The sequence below is a fragment of the Rutilus rutilus genome (assembly GCF_951802725.1).
Source record: "Rutilus rutilus genome assembly, chromosome: 6".
Taxonomy (NCBI): Eukaryota; Metazoa; Chordata; class Actinopteri; order Cypriniformes; family Leuciscidae; genus Rutilus; species Rutilus rutilus.
In genome coordinates, this window is record NC_140214.1 from 1447152 (window position 1) to 1469316 (window position 22165).

Consider the following 22165-nt stretch of genomic DNA (forward strand, 5'->3'; position numbering starts at 1 on the left):
CAGCATTTGCTTTAACTAACTCTTTTTCTGGCGGACATCTGGCGATTCTGGCAGGTTTGGGCCAGTTACGGCTGATGGGGACATCATGGAAGACATTTTGGTTTGCTTCCGGCATGGATCTGGTTGACTCTGGTATTTTTCTTCTCTTCTACTTGCATATAGTTAGACTAAACTGGGAAGGGTCACAACACTCATATTGTTGATTAACTGCTTCTATTGCTCTCATCATGTGTAAGTCGCTTTGGACAAAAGCGTCTGCTAAATTATTAAATGTACTTTTGGCAAGCAGCTTTTGGTATGGAGTTAATATTGTGCCATAATTAAACAAACAAATCCAGCATTTTGCAAACAAACTCGATCTGCTTTGCAATGTCGAGTTTCCCTTTGCAAAGCAGATCGAGTTTGTTTACAAAATGCTGGATTTGTTTGTTGAATTATGGCACAATATTAACTCCATACTTTTGGGCCAATCTTGGGCCGTAACTCTCAGCCGAAACTCAGCCAGATTGAGCCCAGAATCAAACTGCTATGGGTTATGGTCCTCCATAAGCAACCACCCAGAATAACAAAGAAATCGCTTAGGAACATATTAAATCTTTATGACATGCAATGCATTTTTTTGTCAAGCTACTTTGAAAGGAAATGTTTTGTAAAAAAAAACGCTATAATGCAATTTTTGTAAAGTTACTTTGAAAGGATATGTATTGTAAAAAAAAAAAGAAGCTATAAGCCTACGTGAATTGAATTGAATGGAAAGTAATTGAATTATCACGAGCCCTTAGCGACGCTACGTTTCTCCTCGAGTGCTGCACTTGTGAGACGAACCCTGAGTGAGTGTGTGTGTGTGTGTGTGTGTGTGTCAGCATCAGCGAAACCTAACAGCAGCAGATAGACAGCGCCAGAGACAGAGACAGTGTGTGTTCCGTCTCTCACACACACGGGCACGAGCGCGAGCGCGCGCTGACACACTCTGGAAGAGCATCTCTGATCGTGCGCGTGAAGGAAGAGGGTTTTATGTGGTCCGCGTTTCTGATGCCAGACGTAAACACTCACTCACTCACACACACACACACACACTCGGGCTTGAGGACACGTATGGACTCGGTCGTGTGACTTATGGACAGACATGAATGAGGAGGTGAAGGCGAGCAGGAGCCGAGGAGACACACAGATGAGGACACAGCCAAGACCTGGGTGAGTAAACTTCACACACACACACACACACACACACACACACACACTCGCACGGGTGAACCCTGAAGCCGAGATACCTGTGGAGCGCGTGGGTGAAAACACTGAGGTTATGCAACATTATCTGAGGCTTTTCTGTGCAGGAGTGTGTCGCTTTCATCCTGGATGCTGAGGAAACACTGGAAGTTTTGTTTGGATAGAGTGAGCCGACTCTCATCCAGCCTGTGTGATGTTGTTCAGTCGTGTATTATGGCTTTTTCTATTTTAAAACACTATACTGGTGAGGGATTGAGCTCCAGAGAGTCATGTTCAAGTCTCAAACGCACGCTTCGAGACAGAAGGTTGTCGCCCGGAACGCATTTCATGACCAGATTGTATTGACTCAAAATTCATTTTCACACTAACTCGTGTGCATGTCAAAGCATTGATGTCAACAAATAGCGTGGGCCTCTTTTATGCAAAGAATTAACGTTAAAAAAGATCAAATAAATACATATAAAGATAAAAAGCCGAACCATATGAAAATTAGTCTTGTAGTGTGTGTTAGTATTAATATGTCTTGTAAACATTTATCGTTTCTGCTTTGGGGATTTTTACTTCAGTATGTGTATATTCATAATTGAATCAAATATTTATACATTTAGTTTCCAGCTTAAAGGAATATGGAACAGCAAAGTCCATTTCCTCCAGTGTAATCCATGTGAGTGATTATTAAAACAGTAATCAATCACGAGGAAACAGTGCTTTGAGACTCAAGCTGATTTTTACTGTAAAGCTGCTTTGAAGCAAATTTCTTTTGAATAATGTTCTGTATAAATGAAGCTTGCTTCACTGGATGGAAAGGATAATGAGTAATGGCACAATGGAGGCACTTTCATTTCACTTATATTTCTCTGTTCCTCCTTCATGCTTTCACTGATTTAATGCTGTCTTCAAATGCTATTGGAATTATCGTAAATATGAGTTTCCTAGTGGGAAACTGGACATAATTAGAGGAGAAGTTTCTCCTCAACAGCTGCATCGCCTTGTCTTGCCGTTAAAGTAGTGCATATGAGTAACCATTTGAAGCATTTTGTATGTTTTATACACAGCAAACATAACTTGTAATTTAGCGCTGCACGATATTGGAAATGCAATATGCCTGTTTTGTTTTTCTGCGATTATATATTGCGATATGAAAACTATTTCAACAGATGACTTGAACAGCTCTATTTGGAAATAATGAATAATTCTAGAATGATTGGGGTGATTTTGAAGGGGAGTGAATCTGCGTTTAAAATAATGAACAAATTACATTGCAATAGAACAAAGATACAACTCTTTCAAGTAACTCTTTTTTCAGGTACAGAAATTGAATAATCAAATGTAAAATAACAGTCTTCAACTGTATAAATTAAATATAATTAATCTTTGTTAAAGCTACAAAGGTGATTTTCTCTTTGTATTTTGTTGTTTGATTAAGCGGCAGGAATATTAGGCTGCTGTCACTTTAAGAGTAAATGCACGGATCCAATATAATGATACGCATTCGTTTTTTTCTCTCAGTGTTTTGCGTTCACGTTAGCCATTAGCGACTGCGTTTACGAGGACACTCACCGAGACGGGCATTTTGACATAATTAAGCATGTGTGCGTGTCCGTTCGAGCACAAATAGAGAAGGAAAGGGAATTCGGTGTTTGTGAATTGAGTTCTCTTTCATCTTCTTGCACTCGATTGGTTTAAAATTGCTTGCATGTTTAATCTAACAGGACCTAAAACACGTGCAACTTTCATTCTGTTCTGGTTAAACTTTCCAATTAATCCAAGTATCACGCGCGTTTCGAACCTTGAGCCTGGTCCGTACGGATCAACTACAATCCCTATATTTAACATCAGCCATACTTTATTTGACCGAAATTCCAGAATTATCAGCAAACTGACTAATACTATACAGATTGGTCGTTTATGTTTATGAATGGGTCGCTACATTTTATTCAAAAACCGTCGGATGTTGATTAAATATCTTAAATGCATTTTGGCTTTAATAAGATTTCCCCAAGAAATAAGTCAGAATAATTCTCCAAGATTCAAATTTTTTTCCGACAACAAAGCACTTGATCATGTGGTTATCCTGACTTCAGAAGGGGGAAGTGGGAGATTTCCAATAGTGTTGGTGTTGGACTATTCAGTCTCATTTCTTGTCATATTTATTTTGTACTGTTGATATTTTTTTTTAGCCACTGTCTGTCTCCCTTGGAGAAAACAACCCCAAATGAAAGTAATTATGAGTTACATGAGACGCCCGAGACGAACATTTTATTGCTCTGAGACTTGTGTTTCAAATTTGGCAGATCTTAGTTAGATTCAATTAGGTATCAACTTTGTCTCAGATGCCAAAAAAATTCCTCTGGCGAAATAAAAACAGGCACAAATGAGTCAGTATTTGTCAGTCAGTAAGAGTACAAATGTGTGGATCGTAAAAGCTCGGATTATTGAGCTTTGTGATGGCGAGCTTCGTTTGAGCCATCGTTGAGAAGATCTTAAACTCTGGATGACTCATATTTTGATAGAGTCAGAAAAAAATCTGATATACAAGCAAAGCAAGTCTCTATATAACAGTCAGGGATTGACTTCTTCGTGAAGGGAACGTGCACTAGTTAAGGAACATAGCCGTTGATATCTGGCAGAAAACAGTGTGAGATAAGAGTGTGTGTGTGTGTGTGTGTGTGTGTGTGTGTGTGTGTGTGCACAGCGTGTTATCTGCCTCTCTCCAGTTCGCAAGTCCAGGCCATTATAACAGAAAGTGTTTTTGACAGGCGCGTTACCGTGTTGCCCAAGGCCATGAGGGTTTCAAACCGGCTACAATCCCAAACCGCCAACGAGAGCATGAGAAAGACAGAGCATGGAGAGATGGAAAGAGAGAGAGAGAAATCAAGCTATAATATGCATAGCATACATGTTAGCGTCATTCTGTTTGCCGTGTCCGTTTGAAGGTGAATCAGACACTGGCCATCATCCAGTGTCTGCGGTAATCAAGCAAAGGACTCGAACAGAAGCTTGATTATGGCTGAACTGCACATTAGTTTGTCCTCCGGGATGACAATTATGATTAAAACCAGTGATTTGGAATAAATGCATTGTTTGTGCTGATTAGCATTGGATGATTTTTTTTCCGGATGTTGCTTCCTTTTGATTACGTGCTCATTTGCATACGTAAGGCGTACATTGAATTTGAAATGAGCAGCATTAAACGAGTGGTGTTATCTAAGACTAGCGTCACTGTTAGTGTTGCTCATACTCGGCGGACAAACAAACCACTAACCCTGAACCACCCCAGCAAGCGTCTCGGTTAACTATAGACCCGATATAGTCCGATGAGTAACACACTTCTAGCCAAAATAACCTTGAATTTGGCTGCATGTCGTGTTTGCCAAAATAACTTGCGAGATGTATGATATTCCATCATGTAAGCAAAGTCAACAGTGATTACTAGGTGATTGGTTTCATGTCTTCAATGACGTGTCTATTCTTGGGCTTTGGTTTAGACTATAACATTTTCACTGACAGCCCAAATTTTGCCTTGTTTTAGCCTAGACGTCTGAGCTGTGTTTGGACGACTAGTAGACGTCTTTTAAATGCAAAATTGCGTTTGAATGATTCTTCAAATAGGAGAAAAAATGCACAAACAGATGCACATTAAATTCTAAATGAAATGTAAGGTATTTGTTGATATACTTTTCCTCCCTGTTGTGATGTACAGTATATCCGAGTGAAACGCTTCTCAAACAAGAACAAATGTGGGCGGGGCTTGATTGTGTCTGTGAGGAACTGATTGGATGGTTGTGGTTTGCTATTGGTGGATCTCATGTGAGTGACAGGTTGCCCCGCCCACATCATCACAGAAGAGAAGAGAAGAGAGAGAGGGGAAGGACACATGAATTTAAAACAATGGTTTGCGCTAGGGACGCACCGATATGAACATTTTGGCCGATACCGATAATAACCGATAATTCTTTATATTTGAAAGCCGATAACTGATATATTGGCCGATAAATCTAAATCCAAATTTTTATATAATTTTTGTGAGCCTGATTGCAAAAACAGAAGTCTCACAATTAAAATCCATTTCCCATGTTCTCATTATAATTTCACGTAGCCGATATGACGGCACATTTTGCACTTAACTATATTTTCCTTTTTGAAGTGATTCCAATCATATTTCAAGCAATTAAAATCCAACATGTTGAACATCTGAAGTTTATCAAGTGCTGAAGGAAATAATACATTATTTATCTGCTTTAATATATCAGCCAAATTTAATTATCGGCCGACACCGATATGGGGACCGATATATATCGTGCATCCCTAATTTGCACGGATGAATCATTTAGAATATATACTGCAATATTCCATAAAAATAAGAGGGGGTAATTTTTATTTCATGGTGACTTAAAAGACCTTTCACATGTTAAATGTTGTGCATTTCTGATGCATTTGCTGATTGGGCGTCCAATCCCGGAAAGGCAGGGTCCCTGTATCCTCACCGGTTTGCCTGTTTGTCATCAGCGGTAATGAACGAACCCAAACTAGCGCTTCCGTCTGTTTTTTCCTATTTGATTGTGTAGAATGAAGTAACGAGAAACGGAACACGTTTGACGGAGAAACAGAGAAGTGAAAGGAAATGTGTTGTTGGAAGTTTCCTCTGTCATTAGTGGAGTGGATCCACATAATTAAGACTCGGCGCACAATAGTGTTTTTATTCGGCTCGTTCCTTAAATGCTCCCAGAGGGAAGTTTTATTGCTCAACGGTTGCTCTTTGAAAGATCAGGGAACATAATGGAGTTCTTAGTTAAGTATTCAGTTAATATTCCTCAAATGAAACAGATACAATTGACTCATAATGCGGTAAGAGTATATAGAGCTACAACATGAGTGTGGAACAGCTCAGATCATTTGACCTTGAGAGAAACGTTTGAGATCGTATTGATGGCGTTTTATTGCAGTCTTTGGTGTCTTGGCAAATCTGAGCACAGTTTGAGATGTTGTTGAGATTTTGTGAGAACATGTTGAGATCTCTAGAATATGGATGGATTCTCTAACCTTTTTTTGTCAGCCAAAGAACTTAGAAATTGTAATTTTTCAATAATTTATCAACACATTTACATGGTAAACATATAATATAATATACTTATATACATATAATATACTTCTTCTTTTTTTTTTTTTATTGTTATTAGGGACCAAGCACTGAATTGTGTTCGTTAGTGTTCTTGTTACTATTATTCTTACTCCTCCTTCATCTGCGTATGAGTCTATGGCAGCCCATAGAACTGTTTGCAGAAAAATTATGAAATTTGGCACACAGATAGAGGACAGTCTGAACAATAACCGCACCAATTTTGAAGTCTCTAACTCAATCCCTCTAGCGCCACCAACTGTCCAAATTTGCATGCATGTTTATGCTAATAACTTTTGAACCATAAAGGCTAGAAACTAAACTAAATTATTATTATTTCCCTCAAGATTCTTCAATTGCACCCCATGACGTAATTTTCCCCAATGAAAATGTTTCCGCCATTTTGATTTTTTTTGTTCTACATGTTGAACGTACTTTCTAAAAGTTATTAAAAGCTTTGTGATAAACCAAACCGTTCTCGAATAACGTGCAAACTCATTTTGATGAAGAGCATGTCAAAATGGATGTAAGGCTATATTTCCGCAACGCCTCAGGCCAGATTATCACAAGCATGACCTGAGGATACTTGCAGTGTTTCGGCACAGTGCCACCTATTGGTCAGGAGAAATGAAAAATGGCTATTTTTGCTTATAACTTAGCTAATAGCTTGTGATGAGTTTTGCCTATTTAAATGAAAGTGGTCTTGATAAATTCCTTGAGTTATGCAGAAAACAGTGATACCAATTATGCCATGTTTGTTTGACATTTTGAAAACCTACTTTTCAAAGAAATATGTTATTGAATAACCCAGCAACAAATTTTAAGCCAAGCTGATTTTGAGGCTGTAACTTGGCATATGACTCCAAACTTTTTATGTGTCATTGTCACCTCACACTGACCTTGATAACAGCGCCACCTATTGGTCAAAAGTCCTAAGCAATTAAATCATATTACTAGTGATTGTATTTGTGATTTTTTTTTTTCTGCTGTTTTGACAAAAATAATCTAAAAATGTCTTTAGTTACTCATTGTTGCAGTCGGTCTGATGCTCCCAGCCACGCTTGCATAACTCATCATGCTTTTTTGGGCTTAGTCCCATTTATTTATTTTAATTGTGCTTTTTTTTTTATTTTTATTTTTTACATACACTCACAAGCCCGTGGTCTAGAAGAAACAACTGAGATATTAAAGAGATTGCATTGCATTCGATCTGTCATTGTTCTGAATGACATCAGCAATTTATTTACTGGATGAAATGTGACTTATTTAATTATTTACTTATTTTATGTAGAAACTGCATGTAAAGCAGTGTGATTCTGTATCAGCAGTGTTGAACAGTGTGCGGCTCCTCTGACACCCTCATCTCATTAGAATTCATACCAGAATAAAAGAACAGACATGTAGAATTATGAGATATCTATTATAAGACAAAGACTGTCTGCTAGACACCATATCTGTCTGATAAGACAAAGAGAGACCGGCTTTATGAATCATAAGTCATACTGAAAAAATCTGGCTAATAGACCACAAGATGAGTATTAGCAGGTTTAAGTTAAAAGTCTTTTTTTTCTTGTTAAAAAAGTTTTATGCAAGGAAATTTTGACTTTTTGACATGTAGAGATCACATGATCGGCTGAATATTACATTATATCTGGCATTTTTTTACTCACAGGATAAACTAATCATAATCAAATTGCTTCATGCAAATTCCATTTTTTAAAAGACATTAATACATTTATTCAGCAAGGATGCATTAAATTGATCAAAAGTGACAGTAAAGACATTTATAATGTTACAACAGGTTTCTATTTCAAATAAATGCTGTTATTTTGAACTGAAAAATAATTTAAGTTATAAAAAATAACAATTGAGCGTCAAATCATCATATTATAGCCTACTGATTTGTGAAGGATCATGTGACACTGAAGACTGGAGTAATGATGCTGAAAATTCAGCTTTGATCACAGAAATAAATTACACTTTACTATATATTCACATAGAAAACAGATATTTTACATTGCAATAATATTTCACAATTTTTACTGTATTTTTATCAGATAAATGCAGCCCCGGTGAGCAGAAGAAACAGTAAAATAAATCTCCTTGCTTTAAAGGAACGTTTTTTTTCCGCTTGCTTAACATAGCAGACATGAATGATGAGCAAAGAGAAAGACAGATTTATTACTGAAGGCTAAATTGAATTGAAATCTTATCATATCCGTGTGCCCTAAAGCTTATTGTGGCAATAACTTAATTAAAGAGATGGATACGCGTGTGTGTTTAACAAGGAAAGTCCAACAGGTTTCTTGCTCAATCTGTTCAACTCTAAGACAAATATAAACTGACCTTGTGGGTGAAACTGCAATCATCGTTCATCTCTTCTGGACATCTGCACTTGTTCATGAGATAATTACATTAGTGATTTGTTTAAGTGCTGAGGAAGATTCACACAAGAGTCCTTGTGTTGCTCTGAGGTGATTATGACGCTGGCGTGAAGGTTAAACCGTGAGATCTGGTTTGGATCAGAGAGAGTCTGTCTTCATGAGTTCAATGCACTCGTTTGGAAATGCAGAACTGAATTCTTTTTAAAATTCCAGTACGATTCCTGAATTTAAATTTGGTTTGATTTGAGGTAGCAAACAGGAATCAAAATTGCAATGTAAGGAAAAATTATTCAAATGAATTAAAATGTAAATAAATTCATGTAACCAATTTTTTTTACTAGAAAAGCAAATAGATGGATGCATAAATAGATGTATGGATGGATGAATGGATGCATGAATAGATGTATGGATGGATGAATAGATGGATGGATGGATGGATAAATGGATGGATGATGCATAAATAGATGTATGGATGGATGAATGGATGCATGAATAGATGGATGGATAAATAGATGTATGGATGGATGAATAGATGGATGGATGGATGAATGGATGCATGAATAGATGGATGGATGGATGGATGAATGGATGCATGAATAGATGGATGGATGGATGGATGGATGGATAAATAGATGGATGGATGGATGGATGCATGAATAGATGGATGGATGGATGGATGGATGGATGCATGAATAGATGGATGGATGGATGGATGGATGGATGCATAAATAGATGGATGGATGGATGAATGGATGCATGAATAGATGGATGGATGGATGGATAAATAGATGGATGGATGGATGCATAAATAGATGGATGGATGAATGGATGCATGAATAGATGGATGGATAAATGGATGGATGGATGGATGGATAAATGGATGGATGGATGGATGGATAAATGGATGGATGGATGCATCAATAGATGGATGGGTCGATAGATGGATGGATAGATAGATAGATAGATAGATAGATAGATAGGTAGGTATGTGTTGCTGATGTAGTGAAAGCTCCTCTTGAAGCTCTTCATCCTTCTGATCTTCATCCTAAACTCTCCTGAAGTTCAGGTTCTCCATCTGGAACCCAGAGCTTCTGATTCAGATCAAACAAGCATCAATGCGTCTCAGAATCCAGCGCTTTCCTCCGGCGCTCCACCGTTAAATCATTCCCTCCACAATTATTAGTCGTTTTAAAGATAAGCCAGAACACACACTTCTTGAAGTTTCTTCGCATATTCCTGGAGATTCTGTGTGATTTTAGACAGTGTTACATAAAATATTAGTGTTTTTTTATAGTTCTGAAACAGATGTGAGTCGTAAATGACCCTCTTTCTATGCCTGGCCATAAATCTCAGACTGTCATATGGCTCTTATCAATATTGCATTTTAATGAATGATTTCCAGATGAAACGAGCAGCTGAGCAGAGCTCGATCCGTGCGGAGGAAATTACAGACCCGTGTTCATGTTATGGGTTCAGTCCAGGGCTTATGTCTGCAAGATTTATTAAATTGATGAAAGTTTGATTACCCACCTAAAATAGCTCGGCTAGTATTAGAATGGCTGGTGTTTTGGCCTCATATATATTTGGAAAATTACTTTCCATCTTTTCAGGAAACCGTACCGAAAATGAAAACAAACTTTGTGTTGTGAAAAACGATTGTTTTGATAGTAAATATGACAGATGTTATTTATTTATGTTAAAATAAATGACTGTTACCATATTTTCTGATTATATAAGTCATAGTACTGCGACTTATATTACAATGTGACTCATATAATGCGACTAATGTTTTAAAGTTTTGTTTTAAATAAACTTGTTTAGGCTTGGCCTTTATAATGAATGAATGCCCCCATCATTTATTTGGCCTAAATTTATTTTAAACGTCTATATTTTATTTCAGTTAACATTTATTTTTAATTTTTATTCAGAACAGAATTGATTTAATGCTTTTTAAATTCCAGTACGATTTCTGAATTTAAATTGAATTTGATTTGAGGTAGCAAACAGGAATCTGAATTGCAATGTAAGGAAAAAGAAATGAAAAAGAATTCAAATTCAAATAAATTCATATAACGAATTTTTTGACTAGAAAAGCAAAGTTTGTCAAGATAAACTTGAATGATGGATAGATATAGATGATAGAATGGTAGAATGATTGATAGATAGATAGATAGATGGATGGATGGATGGATGGATGGATGGATGGATAGATAGATATAGATGATAGAATGATAGAATGATAGAATGATTGATAGATGGATGGATGGATGGATGGATGGATAGATAGATATAGATGATAGAATGATAGAATGATAGAATGATTGATAGATGGATGGATGGATGGATGGATAGATATAGATGATAGAATGATAGAATGATTGATAGATGGATGGATGGATGGATGGATGGATGGATGGATAGATAGATAGAATGATAGAATGATTGATGGGTAGATAGATGGATAGATAGATAGAATGATTGATGGGTAGATAGATGGATAGATAGATAGATAGAATGATAGAATGATTGATGGGTAGATAGATGGATACATGGATGGATGGATGGATGGATGGATGGATAGATAGAATGATTGATGGATAGATGGATGGATGGATGGATGGATGGATATAGATTATAGAATGATAGAATGATTGATAGATAGATGGATGGATGGATGGATAGATATAGATGATAGAATGATAGAATGATTGATAGATGGATGGATGGATGGATGGATAGATATAGATGATAGAATGATAGAATGATTGATAGATGGATGGATGGATGGATGGATAGATATAGATGATAGAATGATAGAATGATTGATAGATGGATGGATGGATGGATGGATGGATGGATGAATGGATGGATGGATAGATAGATAGAATGATAGAATGATTGATGGATGGATAGATAGATAGAATGATAGAATGATTGATGGATACATGGATGGATGAATGGATGGATGGATGGATGGATGGATATAAATGATAGAATGATTGATAGATAGATGGATGGATGGATAGATATAGATGATAGAATGATAGAATGATTGATAGATAGATGGATGGATGGATGGATGGATGGATAGATATAAATGATAGAATGATAGAATGATTGATAGATAGATGGATGGATGGATAGATATAGATGATAGAATGATAGAATGATAGAATGATAGAATGATTGATAGATAGATGGATGGATGGATGGATGGATGGATATAAATGATAGAATGATTGATAGATAGATGGATGGATGGATGGATATAAATGATAGAATGATTGATAGATAGATGGATGGATGGATAGATATAGATGATAGAATGATTGATAGATAGATGGATGGATGGATAGATATAGATGATAGAATGATTGATAGATAGATGGATGGATGGATGGATGGATGGATGGATGGATGGATATAAATGATAGAATGATTGAATCGCAATTTCCATGTAATCGCACTTAAATCGAGATCGCTTATCGCGATTTTAAAATCGCAAAGGCATGCGATTATTTTTTATGCGCAGTTTGTCATTGATGTACGGCTCTGTAAACGCTGCTCCATCTGAAAGCACTGTGAGTTTGAGTCACTTATAACGTGCATTTGAAAAAAACAACACGAGTCAAATATCTTTCCAAACACGAGAATCATTTATGAACCTCGTTTTAATAACATACAACCAAAGAGTATATGCAACATTTAATAACATGCATTTACTCCAAACTCACTTCATAAGGACAGTTGAGCTCCTCCTTCTGTGAGATGATGAGCTTCTGACACAGAATAAGGCAGTCGTGCATTTATAAGTCATGTTTAATCAAAGCGTTTCAATCTTCTGACTATTCAGCTACAGCGACAGGGATTTCCTGGAATGATGCGCCGTTATTGTACTTCTGCGGCGGGGCATATTTAGCGTGTTTGCGTGAGAGCGCCCTCTGGTGTTCAAATGGGGCAGTGTTTACTACCGATCAGCCGCACTCCACTGACAAGCTGCGCTTAAAATAATCGCAGCCTTTGCCAAATCGCGTGCGGTTTTATTGCGATTAATCGTGCAGCCCTAATTGATAGATAGATGGATGGATGGATGGATATAAATGATAGAATGATTGATAGATAGATGGATGGATGGATGGATGGATATAAATGATAGAATGATTGATAGATAGATGGATGGATGGATAGATATAGATGATAGAATTATAGAATGATTGATAGATGGATGGATGGATAGATAGATAGAATGTTACTTTTGAATGTTCTCTGAACTTTCCTAAACAAGCAACATTTAAAAAACATTTCATGAAAGATGTATAAATGTTTTTGTGCTGACGTTTTGAGAACATCATTAAAGTCCAGGGCCCGTATTCAGTAAACGTGATCTAACCACTCAGAGTTCTCCTAAACCGCGGTAAAAGTTTCATCTAAAACCCTTTTCACACACACACACACACTTTTACTGAGGAACAGGGAGAAGTCTTAAGCTAAGAGAAAGGGGGCGGAGTTGACCTCTTTGCTATGGATGATGTCATCAAGCTTACTAACTCTTCCCTCAGTGATTGGCTGATGGGGGAGGGGTCTCTGTCAGTGATTAAACCGAGAAATATTGTAGAACGAATTCAAATAAAGATTTGAAGAGAATGAATGACCTTTAGATGACCATATGACAGAAGTGTTTCTCCTGGAAACGGTTTCACACACACAGGAAGACAGAGTCTCGCTCAGCGTTCGTCTGTATGATGGAGCGGCGCCAGTCGTGTTTCATTACACACAACACTCCTGTTGCCATAGTGACTCGCTGTATGACACCTCGCCGGCGTCTTTGATGAATCTCTGTCAAAGAGCGGCTCAAAATCACTCAAGATTATACCACTCACAACAGCGTGTGCAACACACACACACACACACACACACACACACAGACAGACAGACAGACAGACAGACAGACAGACACACACACACACACACACACACACACACACACACACACACACACACACACACACACACACACACACACACACACACACACACAGACAGACACACAGGTTTGTTTTGCTGTACTTGTGAGAATATTCCATAGGCGTAATGGTTTTTATGCTGGACAAACTGTATATTCTATCCCCTTGCACTGAACCTACCCATCACACACACACACACACACACACACACACACACACACACACACACACACACACACACACACACACACACACACACACTAACCCTAAACCTGCCCATCACCACACACACATACACACAATAACCCTAAACCTGTCCAACACACACACACACACACACTACACCTACCCCTACCCCTCACACACACACACGCACTAACTAACCCTACCCCTAAACCTGCCCATCACACACACACACACACACACACTCACATACGCACGCACTAACCCTACCCCTTAACCTGTCCATCACACACACACACACACACACACACACTCACATACGCACGCACTAACCCTACCCCTAAACCTGCCCATCACACACACACACACACACACACACACACACACACACACACACACACACACACACACACACACACACACACACACACACACACACACACACACACACACACACACACACACACTCACACACACACACGTCTCAGAGAACATGTTAGCACTACGAACAGTTGCAGAGATCGAGAGTCCTTCAGAAACATTCGTGACAGAATGCTTCACACACACACACAAACAAACACACACACACACACACACACACTGTGAGTGACAGAGATTAATGAGTCAAACAATAAATACACATCTCCGTCTGCGTTCACTCGCACAACTGCAGTTTATCACGATCAAGAAGAGAAAGAGACAGCAACATGCATCGTTTGTTCACCAAAGCTGTATTTATTTGATCTCAAATACAGTAATTTTCTAAAAATATTATTGCAATTTAATTTTTTTTAAGTTTTCTATGTGAATATATAGTAAAGTGTAATTTATTCCTAGCCTGGTTCTACCAGACTCTCGTACATTTCCTTTGTACAGAGAGTCTGGCCTCTCTCCATTGACAAGCGTTACCTTCCTTGTAGGCGGGAACTCTGTTGAAGTTTAAAACTATTGGATCTGCCCAGAGTCACTCTGGATCTGCCATAACCAATCGCTAACCTTTGGTCGTGACATAACCCTACAACTCAAACTAGCGCATGACCTCAACGTCATCGTTCTCAGCCACTCCCTCTGTTCGCTGATTGGACCGCCAATGATCGGAGAAAACCAAAGAATACACCACAATCCCAGACGTAGTACTGAAGGGAAATAAAAGTGAGCGGAGGTACGCAGGAGGGCGGAGCCAGGCTAATTTATTCCTGTGATCAAAGCTGAATTTCCAGCATCATTACTCCAGTCTTCAGTGTCACATGATCCTTCACAAATCACTCTAATATGAGGATTTGCTGCTCAGTTATTATAGATTATTATTGATAATCAGTTTTTTTGCTGCTAATATGTTCGTGGAAACAGTGATACATTTGTTTTGTCAGGATTCTTTGATGAATAGAAAGTTCTATAGAACTGCGTTTATTTAAAATATAATCTTTTGTAACATTATAAATGTCTTTACTGTAACTTTCGTCCTTGCTGAATTAAACGTTATTATTATTTTGAATCTTACTTGCCAATCTTTTAAATTATATATATATATATATATATATAGGCTATATAAATAGATAGCATCAAAAAAATGTTTTCAAAATTGATGCTAAGAACCACAAGTAAAGTGTACTTAATTTTTCTTTTGCAAGTTTTTGCACACATTAATTTTTTTTTTTTTTTTTTTAAAGAAAAATTCCCTGACGGAATTAAGTAAAATCTACTTAACTACGTTAGATAAAATGAACAAAGATTACCTTTAGCCAGTTAAAGTCTGTTTTAGTTTGCAAAATAAAGTTTACTTTGCAATATTCTGTTTCAAGTACATTTTACTCAAACACTATAGCACTGAATTAAGCCATGCTTTTCATACAGTACATATTGTGTAGATATATCAACATATAGAAGTAATGAGGAATTTTAAACAGCATCTTAAATGTTAAAGGGGTGGTTGATTATGATTTGACTTTTCTAACTTTAGTTAGTGTGTAATGTTGCTGTTTGAGCATAAACAACATCTGCAAAGTTACGACGCTCAAAGTTCAAAGCAAAGGGAGATTTGACTTTTACAGAAATCATTTTTTAAGAACTACAACAAATGGCTGGTAGAGACTACACCACATTCCTCCTGGGTTAGTGACATCACCAACCCTTAAATTTACATAAACCCGCCCCTGGGACACGATTTATAGATTATCATGACAGAATATGCTAATCAATGACTAGAAGATAACTACACATCAGCTTCATAAACTCATCAACTAACCATTCAGAAATGTCCTGTTGCTTCTACATGTTGTCTCTTCTTCTTGAGTCTCTCCATCATTGTCTGACTCCGGTTTGAACATAAAGGCTAAAAGTTTTAGACATTTTCAGTGCATGTCTGTGTGAGTGCAAGCTGTTGTAGCTCCGCCCCCCTGCGCCGGGAGCAGCAGCTCATTTGCATTTAAAGGGACAGACACAAAACAGTGTGTTTTTGCTCACCCTCAAAAAGTGACAATTTTAACATGCGATATACAAATATCTGTGGGGTATTTTGAGCTAAAACTTCATACACACACTCTGGGGACATCAGAGACTTATTTTACATCTTGTGAAAAGCACAATACAGCACGCCTTTAAAAAGAGAATCTTAAACCGCAACATGAAGACAGTCGGTGTAGTTCGACACCTGCAGAAACAGAGCTAGATCTCATTCAGTGACGTTCAGATGGTTTATATAACTTGCTGTAAAGTGTGTGAATATGACTTGTTGAACAATGACACATGTGTATCATCCTCCCACAGACACACACTCGCACTCTTCACCTGTGTCTCATCTTCCTCAGAGACACTTACAGACTCTCGGGTTTAAAATAGCTCTCTGAACACACTCCATGATCATAATTTTGAGTGAAAACCCACTGAATTATTTATTGTGAACCATGAAGGGGACAAAGACACCGAATCAGAGCTGGGGTTTGAGTCGCATCATAAATTCATGACTCTGGGAAAGGAAAGAGTGACACATTAAAGACGGGGAAGATCTTGATGAACCTTCAAGGCCAAACATACACACAGATGCAACACACTCTCTTAAAGTCACCATGAAATCATGGACAATTCTGTTTTCTTATGGAATATTGCAGTTTATTATGCACATCATCATTATTGTGTTAAAGGGTTAATTCACCCAAAAATGAAAACTCATATTTCTGATTAAATCTGAGAGCTGTCTCACTCCTCCATAGGCTTCTCTGTTACTGAAACTTGCCGGTCCAGAAAGTCCAGAAAGTCCAGAAAGACAATGTTTAAAATAGTCCAAGTGACGACAGTGGCTCAACCTTACGTTTATCAAGCGAGAATACTTTTAGTGCGCAAAACCCCCCCCAAAATAACGACTTTATTCAGCTCTTATATTTCTATTATCTCTTATATTTCGCAATTTTTACTGTATTTTTGATCAAATAAATACAGCTTTGGTGAGAGAATTCTTTCCCAAACTTTTGACCAGAAGTGTAAATCCAACATATTTTTTTTGTTTTGTTTTTGAGAGCAAGTGCATTGAATCCATTCAGAGATATTGTGTGTGGTCAGATGTGAGTTGATTCAGAAATGAGAATCTGAGTGTGAGTCCTTTGACTAGTTTAATGCACTGTCGAGCACATGATGCAGCTCATTGTGTTTTAGAAACGAATGATTCATCCATGCAGAAGTCACACACACACACACACACACACACACACACACACACACACACACACACACAGTTTGTCCTGTAATTCTGTCGTTTCTCTCAGGAGAGCCTGTGTTTCGCTCACTGACAGATGTGCTCTTGACCGGCGAGACGCAAGGCTTCTCTTGTCGTGTGTAAATGCGTCTCTGCTCGTATTTGAAGCGTAATCAGTTCGTTAGGCCTGTCGCTATTGATTAATCATCTGATCGCAGTTCTTTAAGATAACACCAATAATTGTGCAATTTACATTTTAATCACATTTTGCCCTTTCTGCCACTAAGATAGTCAAAGGCCTTCATACAAAATAAAAGTATTTTATTTTATTTTATTTTATTATATTATATTATACTGTATTATATTATATATCATATTATATCATATTAATTATATTATAATATTATGTGAAAATAATAATTGTCAAATGCATTAAAGTAGATCATAGGCCTATTTTTATTATATTATATTATATTATATTATATTATATTATATTATATTATATTATATTATATTATATTATATTATATTATTTGAATAATAATTTTTACAACATTAAAGTAAATCATGGGCCTTTTTTCTTTTATAATATGATATGATATTATTTATTATATTATATTATATTATATTATATTATATTATATTATATTATATTATATTATATTATATTATATTATATCATGTTATATTATATTATATTATATTATATCATATCATGTTATGCTATATTATTATGTGAATAAGAATTTGCACAGCATTAAAGTCAATCATGGGCCTATTTTTTATTATATTATATTATATTATATTATATTATATTATATTATATTATATTATATTATATTATATTATATTATATTATATTATATTATATTAAAGTGAATCTCATGGGCACATTATCATTTTTATTATTATATTACATGCGATTCCAAGTAAAACAGAGGTGTATTAGGCTTATACTGTAAGTGACATGAACAAAACAGAATCCAAACGTTAATTGCGATTATTTGTATGACAATTACTCATGCGCACAATATCCAGACCTGACGTCTCTATTACACTAAAGAGCCTCCAGCGTTATTTACTCAAACTCTGTCTTTATTAAAAGTGTCGGCACGTTTAATTATTTATGAGTGTTTATTCAAAGCAATAGCTTTGGGATTCCCTGCGTCTTCGGTTAGATTTGCTCTGATGATGAAGCGTATGAATTATTATAATGCATAAGCCTTGAATAATAGAACAAAGCGAGCGCTCGCATGACAGCATCTGTTTCACTCCTCCAGAGGCAGAACAAGTTTCATCTCGACTTCAACTCCGAGTGTGTGACGAGACACACGACACACACCACACACACACACACACACACACACACCTGCTGTGAAGGGCTTCTTAGATTGGAAAGGATTGCAAACTTATCCTGGCTCTAATAGAATTGTGATTTGCGGCAAGTGCATTTGAATCCTGAACAGATGTGTGTGTGTGTGTGTGTGTGTGTGTTTGCTGAGAGTCGGAAGAAGAACCTTTGGGTCCCATTTGCCAAAAGCATTGGAAATCTGAAGTCAAATGCATTGACATACAGTAATGAATACATAAAAATAGATGACTGAATAAACACATATGATGATAACACTGTCATTGCACATCAGGGGAACCAAGAGGTCATTGTGTGAGAGTATTAGATCAGTGGGTCAGTGGGTCAGTGGGTCAGGGTTATACACAATTGCATTTAATGTACGCTCTAAAAAATGCAATTTTGGGTCAAATATGGACAAACCCACATGTTGGGTTAAAAATTTAACCCAACAGCTGGATTTGTCCATATTTGACCCAAAATTGGGTTGAAACAACCCAGCATTTTTAGAGTGTAGATGATATTTTATAATGTTTTTGAATGATGAAGTCTCTTCTGCTCACCAATGCTGCATATAATTTTGATTTTTAAAAAATACAGTAAATTAGTGAAATATTATTCTAATGTAAAACAGCTGTTTTCTATGTGAATATACAGTAAAGTGTAATTTATTCCTGTGATCAAAGCTGAATTTTCAGCATCATTACTCCAGTCTTCAGTGTCACATGATCCTTCACAAATCACTCTAATATGAGGATTTGATGCTCAAGAAACATTTATGATTCTAATGACATTTATGACAAAATTAAGAAGCTGATAATTATTTAAATTTTTCCGGTTTTTCGGATGATGTTGTCACTTTGATTGCGTCAGGAGTGAACATGTCATCTGTGACGGCCAGTAAATGTCCTTTCATACGAGTGTGTGATGAGAGGAGGAATTCACTCATTCAGTGTGTGTAGTGTTTCATGACGGCTGACGACAGCTGTGTGTTCTTGTGCTGGAAGTTGTGTTGCGGTCGAGCGCGATGTGGGTTTGAGTGAGACAGATCCAGGCATTAATATCCATAACTCCCTGCCGCTTCTATCCCAAGCGTTTCATCACCGTATAAACTCCTGAACACTGCCGTTACATTTACATCCGATTCATTTGACTGCTTTTATCCAGAGCAACTTTCATTCAAGTTCAGTGTGTGTGTTCCTGGGAACCGAACCCATGACCTTGATGCCGCTCCGCTTTTTTAGCCTCTTAAAAAATTTGATTAGTTGCATAAAATAGAACTTGTTCTGAGAGAATGTATCCTGAATTGAGTTTATTTTTCATTATTTTCTTGTTTTATTTCTATGATTTATGATTTTAATTTTGTTTAAATAAAAAATTGTGTATGTTTTTTTAATAATTGATCTTTAGTGTAGCGTTTTGTTTTATTTAAAAATAATATATAATTGAATTTACTAAGTGTTAAAATCATTTATTTTAGTTTTTCATTTGTATGACTGAATTTTTTGTAAGTTTATTTTTTTAATATGTTTTATTGTTTTTATATATTAATTTGTAGTATAGTATTTTGTTTTATTTTAAGTTTAAAATAATTTTAATTAATACTTTCTTATAATTTGATTTACAAAGTGTTAAATCGTTTATTTATTTATTTAAAAAAATTATTAATGAATAGTTTTTTTGTTGTAATTTTAGTCATTTATTTTAATTGTAAATTTTTACTATTTAAAAAAAATTACTTTACCTTTTTATTTTGATTTGCTTTTATTTAAAAATAATTTGTTGTATTTATTTTTTTATTAATTTGTTGTGTAGTGTTTTTTTGTTTATCTCGTTTTTATGATTTAATTAATTTTAGTGTGTTTTTATTTTAAAACGATGAGTTAAAAGTCATTTATTTTAATTTTACATTGTTAAGTGACTGAGTCCTTTAAACTAGGATGAGGTGCTGTCAAATAATCATTTAGTTCTGTCGTCATCATTTCCTGCTGATGCTGAGCTTGTATTGCTTTAATAAAAGACGAGAGGCTTTAATTCCCTCATTCATCGCAGCGGGTCTCATACTCACTCCTGTCCCTCCAACTCTCTCATCTCTCGCTTGATCTGCTCATTTCCTCTTTCGATCACCCCATCTCTTCCAGCGTATCCCTCTCTCTGTTCTGCTCTGAGCAGTAAATTAGCTTCGACTCAGTTCAGTTTCCTCAGAGCCGCTCGATGACAATCGCAGTCAAACGGAATGTGTTATTGTATTATTGTGTGTTCGTGGCCTCGAGCTTCACACATTTCTGTGACTTTCATGGACTACATTCACACAGCAGCAGAGAACGGTTGCCATTTCTATATATCAGGATGCCAAATACATTACAAACGAGAGTGAGGAACTGAACTGAGTCTAGCAAAGGTTATGGTTATAGAGGTCTTGTTTCCCCTGTTTTGTGTTGAAGGACTCTTATGTTGAAGTATCCTTTGTTTCTGTGTTTAGTTCCTGATTGCTTTTGTTTCCCCTTGTTTGCTGACAGTGATTTATTACTCACACCTGTTCCTCGTTATAACCTTGTTATCTTATTAATTAGTTTGTGTTTCCTGTGTTGATTTAAGTCTTGTCAAAATAGAGTAAATCACCTTTTAAAAGTAACTTGATGCTTCAAATAACGATTGTATCAATTACATCGTAACGCCACTAATTGGTGACAAGTGACTTAAATGTATTTGTCATTGAATCATTCAAGATTCAAGATTTTTTCCAAAACGCTGATTCATTCAGTAATGAAACAAGTGAAGTCTTTATGAGTGAGTCATTGAATCATTCATTCAATCGATTCGTTCAAAAACACAGATTCATCCAGTAATGAAACAAGTGAAGTCTTTATGAGTGAGTCATTGAATCATTCATTCAATCGATTTGTTCAAAAACGCTGATTCATTCAGTAATGAAACAAGTGAAGTCTTTATGAGTGAGTCATTGGGTGCTTCTCAATTCTTATTTGTGCATCCTCGTTTCCTCTCCTCGCTTCCTTTCCTCGCGTCTCAGCTCCGTCCCCTGTAGGATGCGAGGGAAGGCTGCAAGGAAAAGACGCGAGGACGGAGGGATCGAATGAAAGCTTTTTTTATACATTGGAATCCTTGATCATTCGAGCGTCACTTCATCGCGTCATCAGCAGCGCTCAGAGGATCTGCCCTCATGTTGTTGAAATTTGTTTATTTAAGAAATTCATAATAAATAATAATAAAGAAAAATACCCTGTTGAAATA

General features: G+C 36.5%; 1 protein-coding gene across 1 annotated transcript in view; it reads left to right on the forward strand.

Annotated features, from left to right (window-relative positions):
* Positions 1-911: 911 nt before the first annotated feature.
* lingo3b (leucine rich repeat and Ig domain containing 3b) overlaps positions 912-22165 on the forward strand; it is a 58093-nt gene continuing 36839 nt past the window's right edge. Inside the window, exon 1 of the mRNA XM_084411542.1 lies at positions 912-1194. The gene's annotated coding sequence lies outside the window, so the exon portion shown is untranslated. The remainder of the gene's footprint in view (positions 1195-22165) is intronic.